At 39.6% G+C, this 25,161-nt stretch overlaps 1 protein-coding gene across 3 annotated transcripts in view; it reads right to left on the bottom strand.

The window, feature by feature from the left end:
- LOC115572498 (cadherin-18-like) overlaps positions 1-23,337 on the bottom strand; it is a 221,630-nt gene extending 198,293 nt beyond the window's left edge. For all 3 annotated transcript variants that reach the window (XM_030402641.1, XM_030402642.1, XM_030402643.1), the window contains exon 1: positions 22,983-23,337. The gene's annotated coding sequence lies outside the window, so the exon portion shown is untranslated. The remainder of the gene's footprint in view (positions 1-22,982) is intronic.
- Positions 23,338-25,161: the final 1,824 nt, after the last annotated feature.

The raw sequence follows: 25,161 nt of genomic DNA on the forward strand, positions 1-25,161 counted from the left end.
TATCTGCCAAACATAGCGTCTTGTCTAATGGCCGAAAAAATCAATTTTGGTCTCATCAGACCAAAGAACCTTCTTCCAATCAGTTTGGCATCTCCCACATGCCTTTGGGTAAACTCTAGTCGAGATATAATGATCTTTCTTCAACAGTGGCTTTCTCTTTGCCACTCTCTCATGAAGCTTTGATTGGTCAAGAACTGGAGCAACAGTTGTTGTATGTGGCTGTGACTCAGGAGTGTCTTGTCAGAAGGTTGCTGGTTCGATTCCCCTCGTCTGCATGTTGAAGTATCCTTGAGCAAAATACTGAACCCCAAACTGCTCCTGATGTGCTGGTCGACACCTTGCATGGCAGCCACCGCCATCAGTGTATGAATGTATGTATGAATTACTGTAAGTCACTTTGGACAAAAGCGTCTGCTAAATGCCTTAAATGTAAATTATGCAGAGCCTCTCCCATCTCAGCTGCTGAAGCTTTTAACTCCTTCAGAGTAGTCATAGGTATTTTGGTGGCGTCCCTAACTAGTCTCTTCTGCTCTAGGCAAATTTACACATATGCCATATTCCTTCCATTTCTTAATGTTGGATTTAACTGAGATCCAAGAGATGTTCTGTGACACAACTGAAATGAGGAAATGTTTTTGTATCCATCCCTTGACTTATACTTTTTTAATAACCATCTCATGGAGTTGCTTGGTGTGTTCATTTGTCTTCATAGTGTAATTGTAGCCAGGAATACGGGTTAATCAGTGACTGGACCTTCCAGACACAGTTGTCTTTAAACTACAATCGCTTGTGACTCACATTCACTGCACTCAGATGTTCTCCATTTCCCTAATTGTGAGACTACTAGAACCAATTGGCTGGACCACTGTTGAATTAGGTCAGTAACTTTAAAGTTATTTGAATATTTCTGCAATCACTTATTCAACATTACATACTTTTCATCAATTGACAATACTTTGTCGAAATCTGTATTCACTTTAACAATAGATGGGGTTCTTTTTGTAAATTCTCCTCAAAGGAGCCAATTATATTGACCATGCTTCCATTAATAAAAGCAATAAAAGGAGCACACATCCAAGGTGGTGGATATCTTTTTATAAGCATTGTTTAAAAAAAAAAGCAAGGCTGTATTACTAAAAGGGAAAAATTAAATGAAATCAGATAAAACTGTTCAATCAGTTGTAACCTTTAGGAGTTTTGTTGTTCTTTAAACAGTCAGCTTTATTTCAGAATGTTGATCAAACACAGCTAGATCGAATAGAGTCCTGTTGCAGTCCAAGGGCAGATGCTGCATTGCAATTTCTTTTGGTTTCTAGAGATCTATCAAAACCAATTAGCCATGGATTAGCATCCAGTGTTACTAATTATGATGCTAATTGGAGAGAAATACACAGCAGACCTCTGAAGGAAGTCTGAGGCTGTGACTTGAATACTGACAGGGTTTCTGATGTCCATTTCCTAATATACTCCTTGGATGATGGTTCATCTGTCTGACTGTCTGTCTGTCTGTCTGTCTGTCTGTCCCTCCATTCGTCTTTAGTTCAGTTGCTTATACATTTGAAATAACTCAAGGATGCAGCACACGGACTGGCAAGCTCAAAGCTGGCAGTAAAGCAATGTGCCATGAACATCATTCACTTATTTTTTATATTTTTCACATGAATTAATTTCTAAGCACATATCACAGAGGCTGACTAAAATGAGAATGTCCAGCTGCCTTCTGTTTCTTTCGATCAAAGCAGGTTAATACAGGGTCTTTTCATAATTCACCGTAAAAGCATCACATTTTCATTTCCACTGACTATCTGTCTAGCTAAAATCTTTTTACATCAAGTGTGGATGTCTTTACCCTCTGCTGAGGTATTTTGAAAATACAGTATTCAGCTTTTAAGATTCAGTCTGTTTCTTTATCTCCTTTTTTGTACCTGAATGATAAACAACCAACCCTTGAGAGAGCCTTATTGCCAGTGCATACATTTTGCTGCACAGCAGCCTCTGTGCTCAACCCTTTTCAGGTGTCTTGTGATTACAGGGTCTGTAAGGACATTATACATTAAAGGGATTCAGAAAAGGCTGAATAAATTATTTGGTGAGGGTGTGGGGGGAATATCACAATATGTGATATTGTTCTGTTGGTGTTCTTTGAACCTCATAATGTTGCTCCAATACCATTATTCGTTATCATGAAGTGAGAAAATCCACATCTGGAGCAGCCCAGTCACCAGGATAAAATGCTGACAATTAATGTTTCTGAAAACCATTGATATGTTCAACTTTGTGTCATTAATACCATATTAACAGATCAAGTTCACAATATATGTTTATAACCTGACTTTCATATCAGGAGGTGGTGGTGCAGTTGAGCTAGTTGAGCCAGTGACTGCAGTTCGAGGCTACATTTCAAGATTTTAAGTGCGAAACCACTGAAAATGTATTCAGGAGACCTCAGGACAATTTCCATCCATGTTTGCGACAACAAAAATCGAGAGCTTTTAATAAGACCTTCCCTGCAATGTTTGTGGTGACCAAAGTATGAAATGTGCATATTTGACCCGTTGTTTTCCTTAAGTCACTAAGAAATGTGATAGGTCAGTTGAAATGATGGTTCTGGAGCAACATTGATTATGATGTTCCACAGACAACATAGCAATATCAGATCATGCTGGGGAATGTATCACAGGTGGTTATAGTTAGGGGGTACAACCTAACACTGCAACGTGTATTTTAGGTTTGATAATTTTATTAATGACAATTACAATTACACAATGTTAGACAGAATAATGATGTGAAAATGAAAATGGCAATTCAGACTGATTATCGGACTGGAAAGATGTTGAGGCAGCATTCATTTTCAAATCAATTTTGAATTTTTTTTTCAGTGTCCTTGAGCTGAATTTCCTCCTCTGACGTTTCGGTATAGAAATCTCCAAATAGACATTATTCATCTACCGGTGCTGCTACTTCTTTACAGCCTTTCCTGTTATTATCTAGGGGCCTTAATCATCTCTACTCCCTTAATGGCATGGGAGTGAAGAACACAGGAACACACTGTACAGTGTGATGTTGTGCTGTTCCAAGTGCTCATCCTTGACACCAAGGCTGCCGTATACGAACAAGAAAATATCAGAATATCATACATCAGAATGAGGCCATCAAATGGACACTGATGGCCGGTTAGGGCAAATTTTAATACATTCCTCACCAAAAGAAAGACATGACAGAAATGTTACATAGCCGACTAAAACACGGTGGATGTATCTTGAGACATTTTAAAACTCCTCTGAAAGAAAACTTGAAAGATTTTAGTCTTATTGAGATAGTGAAACACTACCTTTGTCCAAAAGAGAATTACTAAAACAAACACTAAAAAAGATGAACCTTGCAAAAAAACACATGAAAAAAGTGTTACAGGATAATGACACATTAAAATCCCTGTAATTTCTTAAGACTCTTTTCAGTCAGATGCTTTATCGTTAGTGGAAGAGGACCACAGGCAGGAAACAACAGACTCCTATTCTGTAGTTTACTACTTTGGTTTAGTATGGTTTGTGATAAAACCACATTAATTTTATGTATTATGCTTTCAAGTACTATAACCAGTGTCAGGCAAGTTACTCTCAAAATGCATTGCAGAAGGCAGACAAAGGATGAAAGTGTTACATATTATGAGATAGGAATAAATATTTTTAATTTTAGGCTTAGTCATATGAAACACAAGAGACCAATACCTTCTATAATGCAGCTTATAATGACATGACAAGACAAAAATATCTAATCTTTCTGTGTTAGTCAACAGAACAAGGAATACATGGGCATATGTGATTCAAGAATGTAAATCAAAGTGCATTTGGAAGATTAGGCTTCATCATTAGCCCTACATATAGGCCTGCATATTTCAGTCATACAGTACATAGACTTAAGAATGAACTTATAGGCCATATTAAACACACACAGAGACTATATTAATATAATTATGTGTGGTGTGGATGGATTATTTAACAATAAACACTTCACTTCCGTCACTAACATGGATTGTAACGTGTTAAATGACATACCTGCAGTAATATTACTGAAATATTATTAGTACCATGTTATATTAATTCGTTACTGCTCAAATAGATATATTACTGTAACTCATTATGCTGACTAAAACATGAGCTAGATTGCAGAAGTCAGCAAAGTTACTGAGAATTGTCAGTGGTTAACAATAGTTTTTTTGTAAAACCAGACAAAGGCTGAGGAGCATCACCTGAGTTGATTGAATTTGACTGTGTTTGATAGATACTGAATTCAGCATTGAATTTACAGGTGTATAAATGTACACATTTCTTATTCTAGAACTTTAATAGTCTTGCTTTAAATGTAAATGTGTGGCAGGGGTGCAAATCTTTTAAATTAATTTCGGAGTAAGATTTGTTGATGTTGACATGGTTGCTTTTTTAAAATTTTGTCCTTGTGTGATGTTACCCACCAATCGGTCAGGGTCATCACACCTCAACCCCCTGGAATTTCAGCTAGTCCTCATCACAAAAATAACCCTATATGTGGGGAAAGGTTTTTAATGTGTGACCCCGTATCATCATGGCAAATGATAACACACATACACACATTCAAAGATGTGGTCTGAGAAAGGGGTCAGACTGCATCTACTCAAATGTAGTGAAGTTGGTATTCTTTTCACCTTGTCCAACTGTCTGTCTGTCTGTTGCCACATTTTTGTCAGCAGGGTAACATCATAGCTATAAGATAGAGTGAGGAAACTAGTTTAGATCAAAATGAAGGCAGAGTTCCAAGATTGGCACAGTCAGAGAAAGGGGGCCCAAAGTAGAAAGGTGCTGCCAGAGACTATATGCAGCAGCTCACATGCGTATATACATTTCTGGAGACCCCTACTGTTATGGGAACTACATAGGTGGTTTTGACTACTTTTCCAGGTGTTTAATTGTCTGTCTGTCTGTAAACAGGTGTGTAAATGTAACAGTGTCACAACCCTGCAAGAAGCAGTCATGTAACTGTATCAAATTGAAAGCTGAGTCGAGAAGTGTGGTCAGACTCATACTCATGATATTGTATTAACGACTACTGTGTGGTTTTTGGTTACATACCATGTTAATGGGTGTTACAGCTGATAACTTGTACCTTCTCACAAAATCTGATTTAATGAAGTTAAAAAATAGTACTTTCAATACATACGGTTCATTACATAATTATTTGTATTGTTATTGTTTTTTTTATAAGGGAGGACGCCTATGCCCCCCTCTCTAATGCGACATGAGACAAGTGTTTGAAAGCATTCATTACAGCAAACACAGTGGGTGAGTCTTACCATGACAGGTTTAGGTTTTACACACATTCCGAGTTAAATGCCATGTTCAAGGGCACATTATTGCAACTTGTTGAAGTCCAAGGACACACGTTGCCAGTGGCTCTGCTCACTCAGTTTATGAGCTTTCAGTCATAACCACAGCCATTTAAGCAGAAAGCTGTAGCAGGCAAGAGATACAAACCTACAGGGGACACTAATGCACTAACTCTGCTGTTAGAGGAAACACTTACTTTCACAGTAAGTAAAACATTTCACCACCTCTATTGCCTGTTAACATGCCCCTTGATATGATACATTAATATTAGCTAAAGTTATACGTAAACCATTTCGTATCCATGTACGCCAACACTAATACAGACACAAACTGCACTGACATGGAAATAAACTATTGTACTCATATGTTTTTAGCATGGTAAGAACTATTGTCTTATTGAAAGAAAGAAGTAACTTGGTGGTGTGTTGTACCCATTGCTCTGTGGGTTTTTCCCTCCAGAGTCCAAGACATGCAGGACTCTCTGTTGCCTGTAGGACTGAATGTGAGTAAGAGTGTGCATGCTGTAAAATGACTGCAGTCCTGGCAATCCTAAAAAGGATACAGATTACAACTACAATTTTCTGTGTTTTGTGTTATATTATAAAAACACATGTTCTATATCAATGCCTCTCTTTCTTTCGTATGTTGACAACTGTCCATCTTCTCTTCATTGTGTTTATTATTTATGTAAAGACAATACTTTGCTGCTCTCTTTTTTATGCAATCATGAGTGAACATAAGTAGTCAGTGACCTGTGACAAGACTATGACGTTTTTTTACAAGTGAGGCTTCTGCTTAATTTAAAAGGAGTAAATCAAGATTTAAAATTATGCAAAGATCTTTAGCACATTTTAAAATACTCTCTGTTTAGAAAGTTTATTGATGTAAATGAATATAATGAGGCTTCCCAAATAATGCCTACATAAACTAAATTTGTGTGCTTTCATTACCTAGTAGGAAGGAAGGGAATTGTTAAGTGCTCTGCATTCCTTAATATAAACAATGATGTTCATATTAAAAAAAAAACAGTACATTGTTTGCTAGCTGGCTAGAAAGTTCCTACATCACGTTCACTTTGAGAAATTGTTGCTGCTCATGAAAACCCAACATTTCCTGCCTGTGATGCCCCATAATATAATCTTTGACAGTAACAGAGGGCTTTTTTCTGAAGAATTTATCAGTTTATCAGTGGCTATTCTTCACTGATATAGCCATGTTAGTGTTATTCCTAGAACATCATAATTAAGAGTTGCTCCAAGACAATGATGTGGTACATCACTCTTGGCCTGGAACTTGACTACCAATTATATTAATGTCCGTCATTATTTTTAACCTAATTTTACTTCTGTATTGTTCATTTCCTTTCTGTTTTCTGTCAATGCTTGGCAACAAAAATACTTGGTTGGTTTAGGGAAAATAAAATAGTTGGTTTGGTTTAGGAAACAAATGGAGAAGCAGGTAGCCCAGCTGTAATGGAGATACAGATCCCTGCTATTGGGCTGGCGCGAAGGGGCCATCCATGTCAAGCCAAGCTAGGACATGTATGGAAGCATAAATTAGCCTACTTAAGGCAGCTGAGTAGAGATGCAAATTTCTAACAACTCAGCAGACAGCAAAGATTTGTTGGTCAAACAGGTCCCTATTTTCCCTCCGGAAACATCTGGGGCCAAATGTAGAACACTGTATGAAGAAAACTGTATAGGCAGGTGTAGAAATCTATGTACACACAAAACAAGAAACATACATGCGCAGTATTTTTGTCACATTTATAAAACCCTGTTCACACAGGTCTTTTCCTCATACATCTCAATCATCCTGAAATTTTACACATGTGCATGAGCTGTCTGACCATCCCAACATTTTACTATAAATGGCTCCAAACACGTCCCCAATTATCTGGTCTGCCTATGAAGAGCCAGAATTTAGTTTAACGTTATTATTTGTGGGCTTCAGTTCTGACTTTAGCAACAAAATGAAGCAAATGAAACAGCAGAAAGTGACAGAATTTGTGAATGCCGTGAGTTCAGAGCCACAGACCTTTAAGTACCATATTTTCCGGACTATAAATCGCTCTGGATTATAAATTGCATTAGTCATGAAGAGGAAAAAAAAATATATAAGTTGCACCTGACTATAAGCATTTATTTAGAAATTAATTTCATAAAATCCAAGGCCAAAAACAGTCATTTAATCTGGAAAGGCAAGTTATTCAACTACACAATAGCACACAGAACAACAGGCCTAATAGGTGTCCAGTATGTTAATGTAACACATTAATAGTTATTTAACTACACAATAGCACACAGAAAAACAGGCTAAATAGGTGTCCGGTATGTTAATGTAACACAATAACAGTTATTCAGCTACACAAAAAGAACATAGCTGGGAGGCTGAAAGGCAAAATTAACATAACAAGCCAGCGAGACCAAAAAGCAAGTTCACCAAGCTCTCGATCTCATTCCACATCATTGAAGCAGGAGCAGCATATAGTTGTCACCAGCCTAGAGCGACCTCTCACGGCTGTAGACAGTAATGTTTACTTCTTGGTTCATGTCAGTCAGTAGGAATTAACATTTAAAAACATGTTAGATTAAATATATTTTGATATATAAGTCGCACCTGACTAAGTCACAGGACCAACCAAACTATAAAAAAAGTGCGACTTATACTCGGGAAAATACGGTAGTTAAAATGGTCTGATTTCAAGCGAGAGGCCAAGAGACGCATTTCTGCGCACAGTGAGAATGTGATAACTTCTGTAAGAGGAGAGGAGATTCCCGCACTCTCTCCGCTTGATGAGTGGTCATTGCTGTGGGCCACTGCCATCAGTACAGTCCTTGAAAACTCACTCTAGCCTAAATTGCACATTTGGAATGTCCTCTCGCAACGCCAAAGAAGCTACTGTACCATGATTCACGGCCATTACACAAAGCTACAGCCCTTATAGTGCCAGTGACACCTGAAGGATTCTTACTCGCCAATAATTCAGGAAAATTATCTTTATTGTCCTTTATTATTATCTCAATTTAATTTGTAAGGGACAATGTGCAATTAAAACATACATGTAACCATTTAATGCATTGCACCAGAGTTAGCCTTAGGCTAATTTACATCTGCAGTCCCATTGGCAGGAAACACAAAACGACATATATGAAAACATCAAACATCACTCAATAAATAAGATCATGTGCTTATTTGTTTATTTACACAAGGATCATTATCATTATAAATATCATAATGCACACCAACAAACATATTTACAGAAGACAGTTAAAACAAGGCTAACAACTTGATGTAATCCTAACACAATTGAAACACAACACAATGTCCCTTAAAAAATGTTCCCTGAATAAAACCCTGCCACCCTAATTTACACTCTCATCATTTTTACCAACTCGCAACATCACAATAATCAGACTAAAAAGACTGCATGCATGTTACACATGTTGTTAAAGATGTTTACCGTAAGTAAGCACATTTTCACCCCTTGTGAATTTTTTATACATTTGGAAATCTGCATGGAAAGTGGCGTAAATACATTTTTCGTGCGTAGGCATGGTTAATACATTTCACCCTTGATGGGCTAAAGTCTCCGGGTTACCAATGGTTGGACGTGGTGCAGCTAAATTTCTTTCACTGCCATGTGTCACAGCTAATTAACATCTTTTCTTAGCAGTCCCTTAACATTTTTAGGGAACATGCTTCTTTGTGCTCACTCCATTTAAATAGGAAGCTATTTCGAAAGTTAAAACTCCTGAAGTAAAACTTTAAAGTTAATACTGAATCACAATTCCAAGTGTTGGTATTTTTTTCGATATCAAATAAAATGTATGTTTTGACATTGACGAGGTTAGAAATAATGATTTTTATTTGAAATAATACATTTGTCCCTCAAACTCTGCTTTTGTCAAAGAATTCTCCATTTGCTGCAATTACAGCTTTGCAGACCTTTGGCATTCTAGCTGTCAATTTGTTGAGGTAATCTGAAGAAATTTCAACCCACGCTTCTTGAAGCACCTCCCACAAATTGGATTGGCTTGATGGGCACTTCTTACGTACCTGCTTCTTCCCGAAATAGTTCTTGCACAGTTTGGAGGTGTGCTTTGGGTCATTGTCCTTTTGTAGGAGGAAACTGGCTCCCATCAAGCGCTGCCCACAGGGTATTGCATGGCATTGCAAAATGGAGCGATAGCCTTCCTTATTCAAAATCCCTTTTACCTTGTACAAATCTCCCACTTTACCAGTACCAAAGCAGCCCCAGACCATCACATTACCTCCACCATGCTTGACAGATGGTGTGAGGCACTCCTCCAGCATCTTTTCACTTGTTCTCTCAAAAATGTTCTTCTGTGTGATCCAGACACCTCAAACTAAGATTTGTCTGTCCATAACACCTTTTTTTCCAATCTTCCTCTGTCCAATGTCTGTGTTCTTTTGCCCATCTTAATCTTGTCCTTTTATTGGCCAGTCTCAGATATGGCTTTTTCGTTGCCACTCTGCCTAGAAGGCCAGCATCCCAGAGTCGCCTCTCCACTGTGGATGTTGAGACTGGCGTTTTGCAGATACAATTTAATGAAGCTGCCAGTTGAGGACCTGTGAGGCATCTTTTTCTCAAACTAGAGACTTTAATGTACTTGTCCACTTGCTTAGTTGTGCACCGGGGCCACTTCTCTTTCTATTCTGGTTAGAGCCTGTTTGTGCGGTTCTCTGAAGGGAGTAGTACACACCGTTGTAGGAAATCTTCAGTGTCTTGGCAATTTCTTACATGGAATAGCCTTCCTTTCTCAGAACAAGAAAAGACTGTCGAGTTTCAGAAGAAAGTTATTTTTTTCTGTCCATTTTGAGAGTATAATCCAACCCACAAATGCTGATGCTCCATATACTCAACTAAAACAAGTTTTATAGCTTTTCTAATCAGCACATCTGTTTTCAGCTGTGCTAACATATTGCACATGGGTTTTGTAATCATCAATCAGCCTTTTAACATGATTAGCTAACACACGAAATAACTTAGATGTGGATGTTAACTACAAATTGCAAACTGGTAGTAATGGTAACTTTGACAGACTATAAGTAAAAAGATAAAACAAAGAAACCTTATGTGCATATTACAAACTTAATCAGCTGTGACTTTATGCGTCAGAGCTGACATATTCATTCAGTGCTGCTGTGTCCCCCAGGCACTCACTGTGAGTCGGATGGAAGCCAAATGACAGTTTTTGTCATTGCACTCTTTCTACATCTGTAAGTCAGCTGATGTAAACAGACAGTGTGCCCACTAGATCTTGGTCTGCGCAAATAAATCTGTGATAGTGAGTTTCATGCTTTCTTCTTTATCATTGCAAATAGCAGCAGCAGCAGTGGACAACTTGCCTCCACTACACCTTAAAGGGAACTTAGCACAGAGATCTGTCACTCTCAATCTCATTTAAATGCTGAACATTCACGTCCAATAGCACGTTTCTATAAGTTTATTTATGTTGCAAAGGCATTATTTACTAGAGGTTTAATGGTACAAAAACAAAACTACAGTCAAAAGTTTAAGTACACTTGTAATGACCATGTACTGTATATCATGGTCAGTCTTGAGTTCAATAGATGACTACAACTCACATTTTTCCATGATGGTATGAATATAACACATGCTACTTTGTCACGAAAAAACTTTTGGGAAGTTTGGTTCAATAATGAATTATACGTCTTCTGAAAAAGCGTCCGAATCTGCTGGCTTAAAAATATACATACAGTTACGAGAACAATCAATTTTGGTGATTATAGAAAGTTGCGTGAATCAAACAGTGGCCTCTTTACTTTTTCTGAATGATTCTGATTAATAATGGCAGCTGACTTTTCTGGGCCTACTTACTTACTACCTACTAATAAGGCTTGTCTGATACAGCCATTAGACTGGACCACAAACACCACATCAGGAAAGTCACTTTGAGCCATTTTAAAGCAGTTACTGGTCCCAAGATCAACTGTCTTGATTTTGCAGTAGAGGCACAATACGTTTGTACTAGGTCCATACAAAGTCTCTCTATGCAAGAACATGCATGTGTATGCATGTTGTGTTTAGATGCATGTGTGGCAAAAAGTGACACTTTTAGTGTATTCTTTGAAGAGATATTTTTTGCAAGTGAAGCACAATGTGTTTGTCTTTCTGTCCTTATTGCTAGGGCAGACCTGACACCTCTTACTTAGCGTTGCCAACTCCATGAAAAATAAATAGGGGACAACCCCCCCCCCGGATGGCTGGTAACTTTTTTTTTTGGCCCTTTTTGTGTGTGAAACGATTTCCAAATAATTTGACTCGAATGTGAATTTAGTTTGATGCATGTTTTTGAGTGATACGAATACATAGAAAAAAAAATATTCAACAATTAATTTTTTTGTGCTAAATAAAAGATATTTTAAACAGAAATCTGTCCTGCTTAACTTGACAGAATAAAAAAAATATTTATTTATTTAACAGAACTGTCCTGCTTAACTGAAAACAGTATAAGATAACAGAAAACAATAGAAAGTTGTTACTTTCTTACTGATATATAGTTCATGTGTAGTATATCAACTGCCTGTGCAGTATAAATTATGCACATCACATCTATCTATGGACTGTTTGAACTGACATGTGTAAGGTTGTATATATGTATGTATAGTATAGTGTGTATTATTTATCAATTATTCATCTATGTATTACTTTTATGTATTATTTATCTATTTTATGTATTCATCTATCAATTGTATGTGTTTATCACAGCATTTTTTTGGCCACAAAATTCTGACAATTATTGGACTTAAAAAACATTCTAATTTTTTCTACATACCATATCTGCCTCTGGTGTTGCCTGGTGGACAACAAACCAGTCAAGGGTCCACCTGGTTGTCCCTCACGTGTAGACCACTAGGGTCTACACGTGAGGCACATGCATGCTGTTTCACATCAAACAGTTCACCATGGGCTACAGAAAAAGTGCACCAGCAGACATTATCTACACTTTTTCCAGCCACGTTTTCTTTTTCTCATTTGAGTCTGTATTTTTGCAGCCTTTTCTTTTTTTATCGGGGGAGTAACGTTACTGCTCATGGTAGAAGGCGTACCGTCTGCAGTGTCCTGTGAACCTGTGTCGTTGTGAGCCATGCTGGATTGTTTTGCCAGTTGCCTCAGTCTCTTGTCTTCCGGTATCTTCTTGCAAGCGACAGTACCTCGACCAATGAGAAGAGCCTGATTCTGCATTGTTATTCTGGTGTGTGAGTGTGCTGTCAGCTCATTGGTCACAGAGCAGGAGAGGGCTGGCAGTAAGATTACCGTAAATATTCGTATAAAACGCCCTGTCATTCATTGATTCCATTGACATTTTAAAGACCATTTTGATTCTCACGGAAATACGGGACAAAGTGCGTCCCTTTTAAGCTCAATACGGGACACGTAACTTTGTTTCTAAATACGGGACGATTCCGTTTTTCAAGGGACGGTTGGCTACTTTTAGAATCAGGTGGTCTCACTGGGGTTGAGGCTGTGGCTGTTGTGGTTAATGATGAGGCAGGGCTGGCTGAGGAGGATGCTGGCGCTGATGCTCTTTGTGTTGCTATGGGCGTGGACGGAGTGCTTGGTGAGCTCTGCAGCTGTCTGACCAAGGCTGCAGTGGCTGGGTCTCAGGGCACCCGTTCCCTTTGCTCAATGTGTGCCTTGACAAGGAAACTTCCTGGCTCCTCAAGAAACATTCTCCGCTTGTTGTTTTTGGTTGAGTCCACCCTTGTTGTAAAACACAACCACTGGCCATCTCCTTCTCTGGCAAATGTAGTTGGCAGTCAGCTTGTCCAGTCCTCCTTTGTTTTTGTTATAGTCGAGGATGATTATGGGCTTTTTGTCACTTCCGGATGACACAGCTGCATCTTTGTGGACATAAGCATCAGTATAGACATCAGTGTCACATTTTGGCATTTTTTGGACAGTATGAATTCTTCTCAGGATTCCTCCTGAGAAGTTCTTGTCCAAGGTCATTGCTGTGATGTTGTGACCCTGCAGTCCAGTAGTCATATCGAGGACTACACGTTTTCCTTGTTTGTTTGTTTTTTCAGGGATGCCGCTTGTAGATTTGCCTGTGTAAATCCGTAGATTCCATGCATAGCTGTTTTTTTCTGCCCAGATTTTCATGCCATATTTGCCTGGCTTACTGGGCATGTATTGCCGGAAGGGGCATTTTCCATGGAGAGGGAGAAAACATTCATCTACTGTCACCTCTGGCCCCGGGTTGAACATCAGTGGAAGGAGCTGCACCCATCTCTCCGAGACATCCCTGATGGGGATGTTGACAAATCTGAGGATTCGAAAAGTCTGAAGTGACATTGTTGCCCAGAAAATATTCCTGCCTGTCAACGCATCCCAGAGACAATCAGTGGCCTCATTGCTGGATCTATACACTTCATCAAGGAGAAGAACACCAATGTAGGCATCCAGGTATTCCTCATCAATGATATTCCACATGTTGCCATGGACTTTTTTCCTTCAAGATTTGTCATGGCAATAATGAATTTTATTAGTGACAATGGCTTAAACAGATCAAAACTTGATGTCACTTACTCTTGTCACAGCAAACCTTTTCAGCAGGAGCAGGAGCAGCTTCAGCACCAGTGACCTCCTCATCAGACTGATCAGATGTGTCTGTGTCTGCCAGTTGATACTCAACATCATCTCCCTAGAAACCTGCTCATCTGTATCTCTATGCTGCTGTGTGTCCTTTGCCTCGTTGTCAGCAAATATATGATCCAGAGCTTGGCTTACATTAAGGGCTCTATCTTAACGATCTGAAACACAAGTATCAAACGCAAAACGCAAGTAGCTTTGTGGGCGGATCTCAGGCGCTGTTGCTATTATGCTGGCGGGATAAATGACTCTTGCGCCCGACGCAAATCTAAAATGGGTTGGTCTGAAGTAGCTACATTACTCATAGGTGTGGTTTGGGCGTAACGTGCAATAAACCAATCAGAGCGTCATCTCACATTCCCTTTAAAAGCAGGCGCGCTTGTTCCATGCCGGATTGCTATTATAATGGCGAATTTGCCAGGCGCACGCCAGGAGCGGTTCACAGCGGAGGAGACCGACGTTCTCGTCAGGGCCGTAAAAGACCAAGAAGTGGCATTGTATGGGGATGGGAGAAACCCACCCAAATTAGCTTTGGTTAAACGGGCGTGGGAGGAAATTGCCACAATTGTTTCTACGGCTGGCCTCCCCAGGACATCGCACCAGGCCTCGGGAGCAGTGCGCAAGGGCCAGCTGAGGAGGGAGCAGCGCAAACACCAAGGTGCAGAGGATCTAGACCCACTACACGCCGTGGCAGCATTGTCAGACCGGACCGCACTGTCCGGGATGCGGCAAGGTATTACTGCCCGTCTTGACCGGGTGGCGATGTTGCTGCGGCCGCTCAGGCGCATCGCCTCATGTCTCCAAATGCACCACCTGCTCCTGTTGTGCCCCTTCCTCCTCCTCCCACTCCATCTCCGTCCACCCGCTCCACTAGGAGCACATCACGCATTGCCACTCCTGGACCCTCACTGCTACGGCGGGCGCCTTGCATATCAGAGGGAAAAAGAATTAGTTCTTCTGTTTAAATCTTTTCAACTTTTTTTTGTATGGTTTGCAAAAATGGGAGCTGCTTCCATGTAGATGAGAGAAGCAAAGTGTATGCACGTTAAGCACACACTACATTATGGCCAAGCATGCGCCCTTAAAAAAGCATCTGAATAAGCACCATTGACTTTAGACTAAGTTTTTCCTGGTCTGTTGCGGAATTGTTTTCTGAAACAAGAAAATAGCACCAGTGAACGTTTGTGCCGGAACACGCCTCCTCTTTTCGCTGAACCGCCCCCGGGAGCGCAAATTCATTCCCTAATTTATGGACGTGCGTCTGTGGAGGGAAAATTCCAATGTGCGTCGAATGCAAAATAGGAATTATACAAGCGCCAGTGTACAAAGTCAATTGCTCTTAGTGCAAGATAGAGCCCTAAATCTTCTTCTAATTGTTGCATGCTGTATGTGTGTGCTCTGTAAGTCACCAACTCTAAACTGAATTTGCCTTACATACCTGGATTATGCTTTTTTAGCCAGTTGAAAAAAAATAACATTTAGATGTGATTTTCCACTTAGTTTGGTACAGGTAAATAGTTTGAATGGTAATACATGTGTTCTTGGCTGCTTTGTGGAGGGTCTGGCAAATGTTTGAAGACAAACAATACTTGAACAAGATGAGATGACATGATGAGATAAGACAGTGTGGCCAAATTGTCAAGTTTAAAAATAAAAGGGCCATAGAGATGCTTCTTTGTTTTTCTCTCATGTCAAAAGCAGAACTCCGCAACACCTGCATTGTGGTGGCCTTATGGCAACTCGGAGAGGACACACTACCTCAAACACAACACAAGACATTTGATTGAATCATTTATATATTCAGGGAAGGTCAATTGAGACCAAGCTCTCTTTTCCAATGACGCCCTCATCACAAAACACACAAATAAACATACACAATATGATCATAATTCACAATTACATTCAGACTGCCAAAAATTGAGCAATAGGCATTTAAAACTATCTAAAGAAAAAGGATGATCTAGTTCAAGAGCACGATGTAAGTCATTCCAATTCTGAGGGGCATAGATCTGAAAAGCAGTCTTTCAGTCAAGGTCTCTTGTGAACGAGTGTGCAAAGTACAAGTTCTAAATGAGATAAAATTGCTGACATAGATAGGTAAAAAATGCAGCAGGGCCTTGTAGATAAAAAGCATGCAGTGCTGTTCCCTACTTACAGATAGAGATGGCCATCCAACTTTGTTGTAAATAAACACAGTGATGAGTTCAAAACCCATCACCTGTAGTAAAACAGAGTGCAGAATCATATACTGCATCAAGGGGCTTCAATGTTGAGAGAGCAGCATGCATGTAGATGACACCCGCATAATCTAGAACAGGTAAGAAAGTGGCCTGAACAAGCTTATCATTTATCCAGTTGCCCGGATATTTGTAACCAGAAACCCTTTCAAGAGGAGTCCCATTCAATGCAGATATACTACTGTCTGTAACCAAGGATCGGATTAATAATAATTTAAGGTAAATCAGAGCATGCTCTATAATGTCAAAATGAGACTGTACGTTTTCAAGAGCTAGATCAGCAGAGGGGGCGACTGAATAGATGACAGTGTCATAGGCATGAATTACTGGTATTCCCAAACTAAAATCAATAATATAAAGAGTAAATAAAATAGGGCCTAAGATGGATCCTTGAGGAACCCCTTTTAATACCCTTACAAAATTTGACTGATAACTATCCACTAGCTTGAAATATGCCTGAAAAATAGCTTTGAACCAATTAAGGGATTTCCTGTCAAAACCAATGGTTTCAAGGCGCTTTAAAAGTAATGACTGGTCCACTGTGTCAAATACCTTTGTCACACCGCGGTGAGGGATGTCCTGTCTTGGTTTTTTTTGTCTTGTGAATTTCATGTTTTATTTTGAAAAGTAACTCTCCTCTCGTTTCAGGTCACTTGCCCTTCCTCTTGTGTCACCGGTCTGGCGTCTTCCCTGATCCCTGATTGTTTCCACCTGTGCTCCCTCCCCTCATGTGTATATAGTCTTTGTCTTTCCCTGTCTTCGTTGCCAGAGTATTTCGTTCGTTTTCGTCGAGTACGTCCAGCCTATCTCACAGCCTTGATCATAGCCTTGTATTTCGAGCAAGTTAAGTATTGTCAAGTTTTGTTTTTTGCATATAGTTTTCCTCTGTGGTAGAGTGATTTTGAGTTTGATATCTTTTGGTCAGAAATTTTGGTTCGTTGTTAGTTAAGTTTCATAGCGTTTGCTTTCCCTCCTGTTGGAGTGTTTTCCGTTCTTTAAAATTTCTCAGCCTTATTTAGAGTAGACTAATTTTCATAGCCTGTGTGCCTTCCTCCTTCGGGAGCGACTTTAGTTTGAGTAATTTTTATAAACTTCTAGTTTCTTTAGATCAGTGTAGTTATCCCCTTTTCTCCTACGGGAGCATCTTTTGTTCTTGTTGTGTTTTTTTGTATGTGGTCCGTTGGACCTATAGAGTTCACAGCCTGTTCTGTTATCACTCTGTCTACAGAGGAACTGTATTAAAAAATAAAGCCTGTCTGTACTACTGCCTCCCTGCATCTGAGTCCTCAGTTTCTGCCAAGCCTGACAACCTTAAGGCAGGAACACACCGGCCCAACCGTTGGACGTCTGAAGCGTTTGAAGAGAATCGGACGAGGTCGGCAACTAATGTGTTTGGTGTGTTCAGAAGCCTTCGGAGCCGCTCGGACGTTGTCTGATCCGATTCGACATGAAAAGTCTGAGGAGGTTGGCTGTCAGCTGTATGAGCCATTGGATTCTCTGATTGGCGGTGTGCTAGCGAATCAGCGCGGTGTGTGGGAGGGGCGGAATACTGTGTGTGCATTGGTCTTTAGATAGATCAACAAATAGAGCAGCAGACTAGTTTGTCAGCTAAAGCATGGACAATATCATTGACAACTTGAATTGTTGCTGCCAAAGGGTTGCGTGCAGATCTGTAGCCAGACTGATGAAAATTTGGAATATTAGATAAAAGTAGCTAAAAATATTTTCAATTGACTAATAACAAGCCGCTCTAGTATTATAAGTAGCAGTAGCATATATAAACAAGGCAGTTTAGAGATTGGGTGATAATTATCTATGTCATCCACAGGACCACACTTGGGCAATGGAGAAACACAAGCAGTTTTACACACAGTTGGAATACTTCCAGTTATTAAAGTTAAATGAAAAATAAGCATCAAAGTATCTGTTATAACAGGAGCAGCTAGTAGAAAAAGTTGTGGATCCAACTGATCAGCACCAGCAGACATTTCAGGACCAATGCCACTCAGGGCATTAAATACTTTGTGACCAGAGAAGGGCCTAAATGAGAAACTACAGGGTCTAGAGCTAACTGAGATAGTAGGAGCATCACAAACTGAGTCAATAGCTGATAACCCAGAATTCTTAAAGAAATCGCCTTCAGCAACAAAGTGCTTGTTAAAGACATCACACTGTTCTTGTTTGTCAGAAATGTTTTCTGTATTGCAAATGTTGGAGGGACTCACAACACGTGTTTTGTTATACTTTATTAGTCCACCGTGTTTTTTGGCATTTCACTGCTTACACATTTGTCAAAAGAGAAACTCCATTCAAACACCAAACTATTGAGCTCAATTAGGGCAAATGAATAGCAGAATGTCCAAAAAGCCCTCTTTTTCAAGCACTTTCAACTCTTAACTACTCATACATGCTTTCAGCTAGAAACTCTATTCAAACTTTGAAATGTGAAGATTGATCTTTCAAATCCCATTAAAACTTTAAAATATTCAACTTTTTTTTTAAACTTCATTATGAGGGAAATTAATCAGAAAACCCATTCAAATTTTGAAATGTTCACAACGATTAGGGCTTCAACTTCGTCACAACAATCATACGGAATACAATATTCATAATTATTTTACAATTTTCAGATCTTTACATTAGTGTGTACGATATGGAATGTTGACAGCCAGAGTGGCCCCAACTGACAGTTAAGAGAAGTTTAAAAAACTTCATCTTGTTCCCATTCCCACCATGTTCACTCTACCTACATAAAGCTGACAGTAAAAGGCAGTGAAGATATGCAATATTTCCTAGTCATAAATGTGGGTTTATGGCTGTGTAAATATGTATATTTCATTTTATGTTTTTTGTTGATAGTCATTGCCCTCGACCATTAGGGTTGGGCAGTGTCTGCCAAATTGACATATGACAATGCAGTGAACCATCATGATGGGCAATGACATGACTTTGAGTGTGTGCCCTCAGTGTTGTTGAAAGGTAGCTGTTGCTTTTCAGCTCACCACTGTAGCTGCAGCTGTTTCCCACCGTTACCACCAACATACATCCCTGTGCTAGGTTTAAAAGTGTCCTTGTCTCTGCACCACATGTCCATAACTACAATTATCCGCCCTTGTTTGTTCACAAAGAACCAAGCAGCTCCAGCGTAAAGCCATGGGCTGTTTATAATCATAGGGATGCTGTTATGATGTGTTATCCTGACCCATCATGACAAAGTTACGTTTATCGCTCTAAATTACATAATTACATAATTGCCATCAGTAAACAGGACCCTATCTGACTCTTTTCTGGGGGAAGTTCACTGAAGTCTCGGTCGGGAGGGCTGACCATGGTGCTGATAGTACAATAGTGGCAGACAAACACTTGGTGATTTAAAGTTTTTTGTCAGGGACAGACACTGTTTTCTGTGCAGAAATGTGAGGAAGAGTCGATAGGACAGACAGGATGACAGATACTTCTCCACGTATAACTGTGGTATTTTTTTCCTCTTATATACCAGCTACTATGGTACTGTTGTTTGGTCCTGTAACGTTGCTTTGTGGTACATTTCTCTTTATTTAGTTGAGTGATGAGCTGTTTAGTTATCAGACTATGAACACCATCAGATCGACAGATCCTCGCTCCGCACTGCTGGCTTATCCATTCACATAGGTACACTTCGCCTCTGCTGTGCCACAGCAAAGTTTCACCCCTCGCCTCAACTGAAACTTCACACAGAGGAGGATGCAGAGAATTAGTGCAGGATCCCTGCACTCAAAGGGCAGTGTGTATGGGGCTACTGCTGCCACAAATTAACCGAGTGTCTTGGGTTCTCCTAATGGAGCTGTTTAATAAGAAAATTATAAATGGGACATGGAGATGTAATATTAGTGCACTGAGCAGCAACATGCTTCTTTTCATTTCCTCTCCCCACAAATCATGAACAGCAACAACTCTTGCCCCACGGCAACTCTGAGGGGACACACCACTTAATTGTGCTCTCTGGTGGGTAGGCCTTTTGAGCTGCTCTCTGAAAGGACTCAGTACTTTTCACATTTGAATAAAATAGTATTTACAAATTAAATCAACAGGAATCCAAAAAAGAAAGAGTTATAATCTGAGGTTTGCGGGGTCTCTAAAATAATTTACCCAAGCCCTAACTAATGTAAGGGAGAAAAGTGAATAAATAAATAATAGGCAAACAGCTGTGTTCTGAGAGAGACAGAGAGGCTGCTTACATTGGATTTATCAGTGAAACGACTGAACAGACCTGGCAGATTTCAAGCCCGTCAATTCAGACCTGGCAGATTTTTTTAGGTGAGCCTTGTTTTAGGTGGTTAAAATTCGCTTTGCATCTGGACTCTGTTCACTGCAGTACAAAGCTGAGCGTCTGGGCTGGAGCGGCTCAGTGCTTCTCCAAACTGAGGCTTCGCTGATCAGCAATTACAGTAGGGAACAGACTGACTGTACTTCATGTATGTATGTACTTTATATGACCCCACACAAAACACGAACTATCCCTTTAACATGCGACTAAATGTGCTTTTTGAGTGACCCCTTGTGATCAGATTTCACTTTACCGCTCTATGTTCAAATAAACATTATTTATCACTGTAAGAAATGGATACAAATAAATGTCCTTAAACTGTCCAAATGGTTAAAACTATTTTGTAGACAGTGTTGCACAGAGATATACAGTCCTGTAATGCAACTTTCTCCACAGACAGCAAAGAAGCGGACATCATTTACTTTAATGATTTGTAAAAAATTGACATGTTTACTGTCAATATGTCTATAATCAATATGGTGGGAGGTGAGATGAGCTTCAGACATGGAAGCAGACAGGATGCACTTAAAACATGGAAAACAGACGAGTCAGAAATGCTTTGCGGCGATGCCATGACAAACTGACACTTTTTACAATGAAAGAAACATCTTAATGTATTGTATTTAAAGATTTTGTTTTAGAACATAACTTGCAGTAATATACACTTGAATAATCCAACTGAAAAATCCTATAGCGTTTTTGTTGAACGTTACTAACTTGGCCTTAAAATATAAGTCAGCCATGCCCAGGCCTCTGTATTGATGATGATATAATACAGAAAAAAATAAATTGCTATCAAAAGCAATGTGGCTCTATGCTTCTTGCTGTGTTGCTATTGTTACCCCTCTAGCTTTCATTTCTGGAAGCTTCTCTCTAGTGGAGTAGTATAAAGAGCAAGTAAAGTCCAAGTCACGGGGTGGTCGGATGGGCTGTCCACTTGACTTTCCTTCCAGAACCTGGGGTGTGTGTTTTGTTTGAAACCAAGAGTCAACAACGATTTGTTTTTAATAATTTAACATACGTTAACGACATAACTTTTGTTACGTGAGTAACATTCTGTTGTTGAGTCATGTCACTTAAAGCCCCCCAATCAGTTCTTGTGAAACAGTCAAAGTTCTGACATATGACTCCCAGGTTCCACGACAGTTATACATCATTATTCCATTTAAGAATCGCCTTGGAATTTGTAAATGATGTCAATTTTGAGTACAAAATTAGAATAACTTAATTAAACAAATAATAAATAATGGTAAATCATGAAGCTTGTCAACATTGTCAGAAAAGATCTCCCGACAATGTTTGTAATTGCCAAAATACACTGAAGGGTTGGTTCAACTTACTTCAAGCCAATTAATGCAGTAGAAAGTGGTATAGGGATAGTAGTAAAGGCTGATACAGGTCTGATCCAAATAAAGAGCTGATTATCACTGTAGTTGGGGTAAATAAAGGCAATGACCACAATTTAAGAATTTGCAGTCATTGGGTATATACATTGGATGGATTGGTGTATGAATAGAGTAGATCTGAAGACCACCAATACACTTCACATTTGAACAAACACTAAGAACTGGGCTTCCCTCAAGTATTATATAAAAAACTAATCTGAGAGAGAAAAACTTTACAGTGTAGACTGCATTTCAAGAGATCAAGGATCTCTTTAAACATGACATGAACACCACAGACATGAGCCAAAAATGGAGGCGAAAAATAACCAGCAAATGGAGATCATCACATCACCCAGGACAATCCTGCTCAGCTCTGTTAAACTTTTCAGCTGGTCCAAATTGGCTGCATTTATACGTGGAAAGACAAATCTTGATTTACCAGGGGATTTACTCGTTTTACTCTTGGGAAAAGTACCATCTCTGCCAGAAGAGCTTAAAAATATCACACTGGTATAGGCTTATAAAAATCAGACATTCAAAAAATCTGCATTCGTCCAGCTGCCTGGTTTGCATGCAAGACTGCAGAGAATTGATCACAGTCCACTGTGCAAATGATTTCCTTTAAGCTCTGCCCTGCCTGGAGTCGAACACTACTGGGGCTAGAGCAGTGTTTGTGTGTGTGTGTGTGTCTTAACGGCGAGCATATGTACAGTCAGAATAATCTCTTCTCATAACCAGCAGTCTGAAATATGGAGTGTGAAGAATTTTCCATCTACACTCATGCACATGCTTCCAAACACATACACTATGGACATATTACATCTCACACACACAAACAGACAGCATACTATACCAATTACAGTATGCACTTTTTTGCTCTCTCTCACACACACACGCACAGGAGAAACAGCTGCGGCAGCTAAATTACATTTTCTCAGCACTGAAGGAAGAATGAAAGAAAGATAAAGACCGTTAAAAAAAACGAAGGCAGCAAAGATGAGAGGAAAACAGAGCGAGAGGGGTAAAGATGAATGGGGTGGTGGTCGTTACCTTGTGTAGACGATTCGTTCGGACTCCCCCTCCTCGTGCTGCACTACTCTCATCTGTCTTTGCCTCTCTCTTGCACTGCATCTGTCTGCCTCTGTGGACGAGCAAGTGTATCTCTCCCTCTCTCTCCCTCTCTCTCTCTGTGGTTGTAGCTGTAAGGAGAATAAAAGACCGCCTCTGTTCAGTCTGTCACCACCCCTCTCTCTCCTGCTCCTCTGTGTTCTTGTTTCTCTCTCACGCGCGCACACTTTCAGTTCCATTCAGCTCCATGGTTTCATCTCCCTCCTGTCTCCCTGTTAAGCATATACAGTATATAAATATATATGTTTGTCTTTTCCTACTCTGCCAGCTTGCAGCCACTGCGTCTGCAAAGAGATACCACAAATGGCTGCTGCAAACACACACACACACACACACACACACGTACCTGGTAGACCAGTGGCTGCAAACACTAAATCACATAAAGGTGTGATTATGATTGGCTCCACACACTTATTTCTGCAGTTTGCTCTACAGTTGGCTCACTAACCTCTCTTTCACTTGTTCTCCATGTTCACTGTCTCTGTTAAAAAGGCTTGTTAAAGTTTAATCCTGATATAACACAATTTTGGTCTCATTCCTCAGTTATAGCACTGTATTACTGCTGTATAGCACTGTTTGTTTTATTCACTAAGGTATTTTCTAAGATTTGGCTAAATGCTGCCAACACCAAGGAGTTTGACAGGCAGCCCAGTCACCAAAAAATAATATTGTTGACGTTCTAAAAACCACTGATGCTTTCATACGTACCATGTTGATATTTCTTTATGTCATAACACGTTCAAATTGCATGTTTATGACTTGACTTTAATGTCAGGGGGTGAAGGGATGGTGGTGGTGTAGTTACAGATGAGAAGGCTGTCAAGCCAGTGACCACAGCTTTGATGTCACATTAGTGTCACATTTGTGAGTGTGACACCACTGGAAATGTTTTACCTTTCCCATTTGTTTTACCATTTGTGTTTGTGCATGTATCTCAACTCTAACCAAATGTTTTCTATGCCTTAACTTGACTGGACCACAAGCACAGCAATGACACAGCATTGAAAAGTGAGCTGCAAGAATCTTACAGTCTCAATAAGAGGAAACACATTTCAACATATTACACTAATGTATCAAATGACAATGCAAAAACAAAGTAATAGTGTGAAGGCTCACTGATGATTGTACAAAGATTTATCAGCTGAACCTCCGGCTTCCCTTGGCTTTACAGAGCTTTATTTATCCCCATGAGACGACATGTGAATTTTAATTTACCTATGTTTGAAATATACTAAGCCGTAAAGTTACACATAATTAGGGGTGTAGCTACTTTCAGTGACAGGTACCCATGAGCTGTCTGCTCAACTTTACCTCAGCTAATTCCAGTCGCTGAACTTGATCTCTCAGCCGTATTTGTGGTGTTGTTGCAATGTTTTCAATGCAAGTACCAGACATAAGTTTAACATGGCTAAAAGATGGAAACAAGGAAGAGGCAAGTTAACATTTTTGCACATCGAATTCCCAAATTGTCCCACAATTGAATTATAAAGCCCTTACGTGTCGTGTCGGTTGCTAACAAGTGGCCAAATGAGACTAAAGAAGTTGTCAGGGATATTAAATGTTATCATGCTGAACACTGCACACAGAGACTCATTTACTCACTTGTTCATTTTTTACAGGTGGACTGTAGTTGTAAAATATTTTAACTTGAACTTTACAATTTATAGATTTACAGCAATTAAGTGTGGTCATAACCTTATGATAGCTTTGTTTGATTTTGGCAAATTATTTACATGTCTCACAGCATTTTTCAGTATTGGATAATCTTCAGCAATGATCCAAAATCCCAGCATCCCCTCGGCAAAAAGCCTGTGGGATTTGTCAGTTTGATTTTGGATTATCACCTTAAATATCATGAAACTTGCATGTTTTGTTCAGCCAAATAATTTTCACAGATAAAATCATTTATATAATTTTTAAGGCATAAATTAAATTACCAGATGTAAAAAGCTTATGTCAGGCAATATGCACACTACATCGCAGTCTGAATATTATGTTTGTGTGTTATGACTGATGAGTAGATCAATGTTACGGTCCTGCAGTAGCTGGAGGAGGCTGCAGTTCTGGGACGTTTTTTGCAACTGCGCCACCTACATGTCCG

Source organism: Sparus aurata, chromosome 21 (assembly GCF_900880675.1).
Source record: "Sparus aurata chromosome 21, fSpaAur1.1, whole genome shotgun sequence".
NCBI classification, from domain to species: domain Eukaryota; kingdom Metazoa; phylum Chordata; class Actinopteri; order Spariformes; family Sparidae; genus Sparus; species Sparus aurata.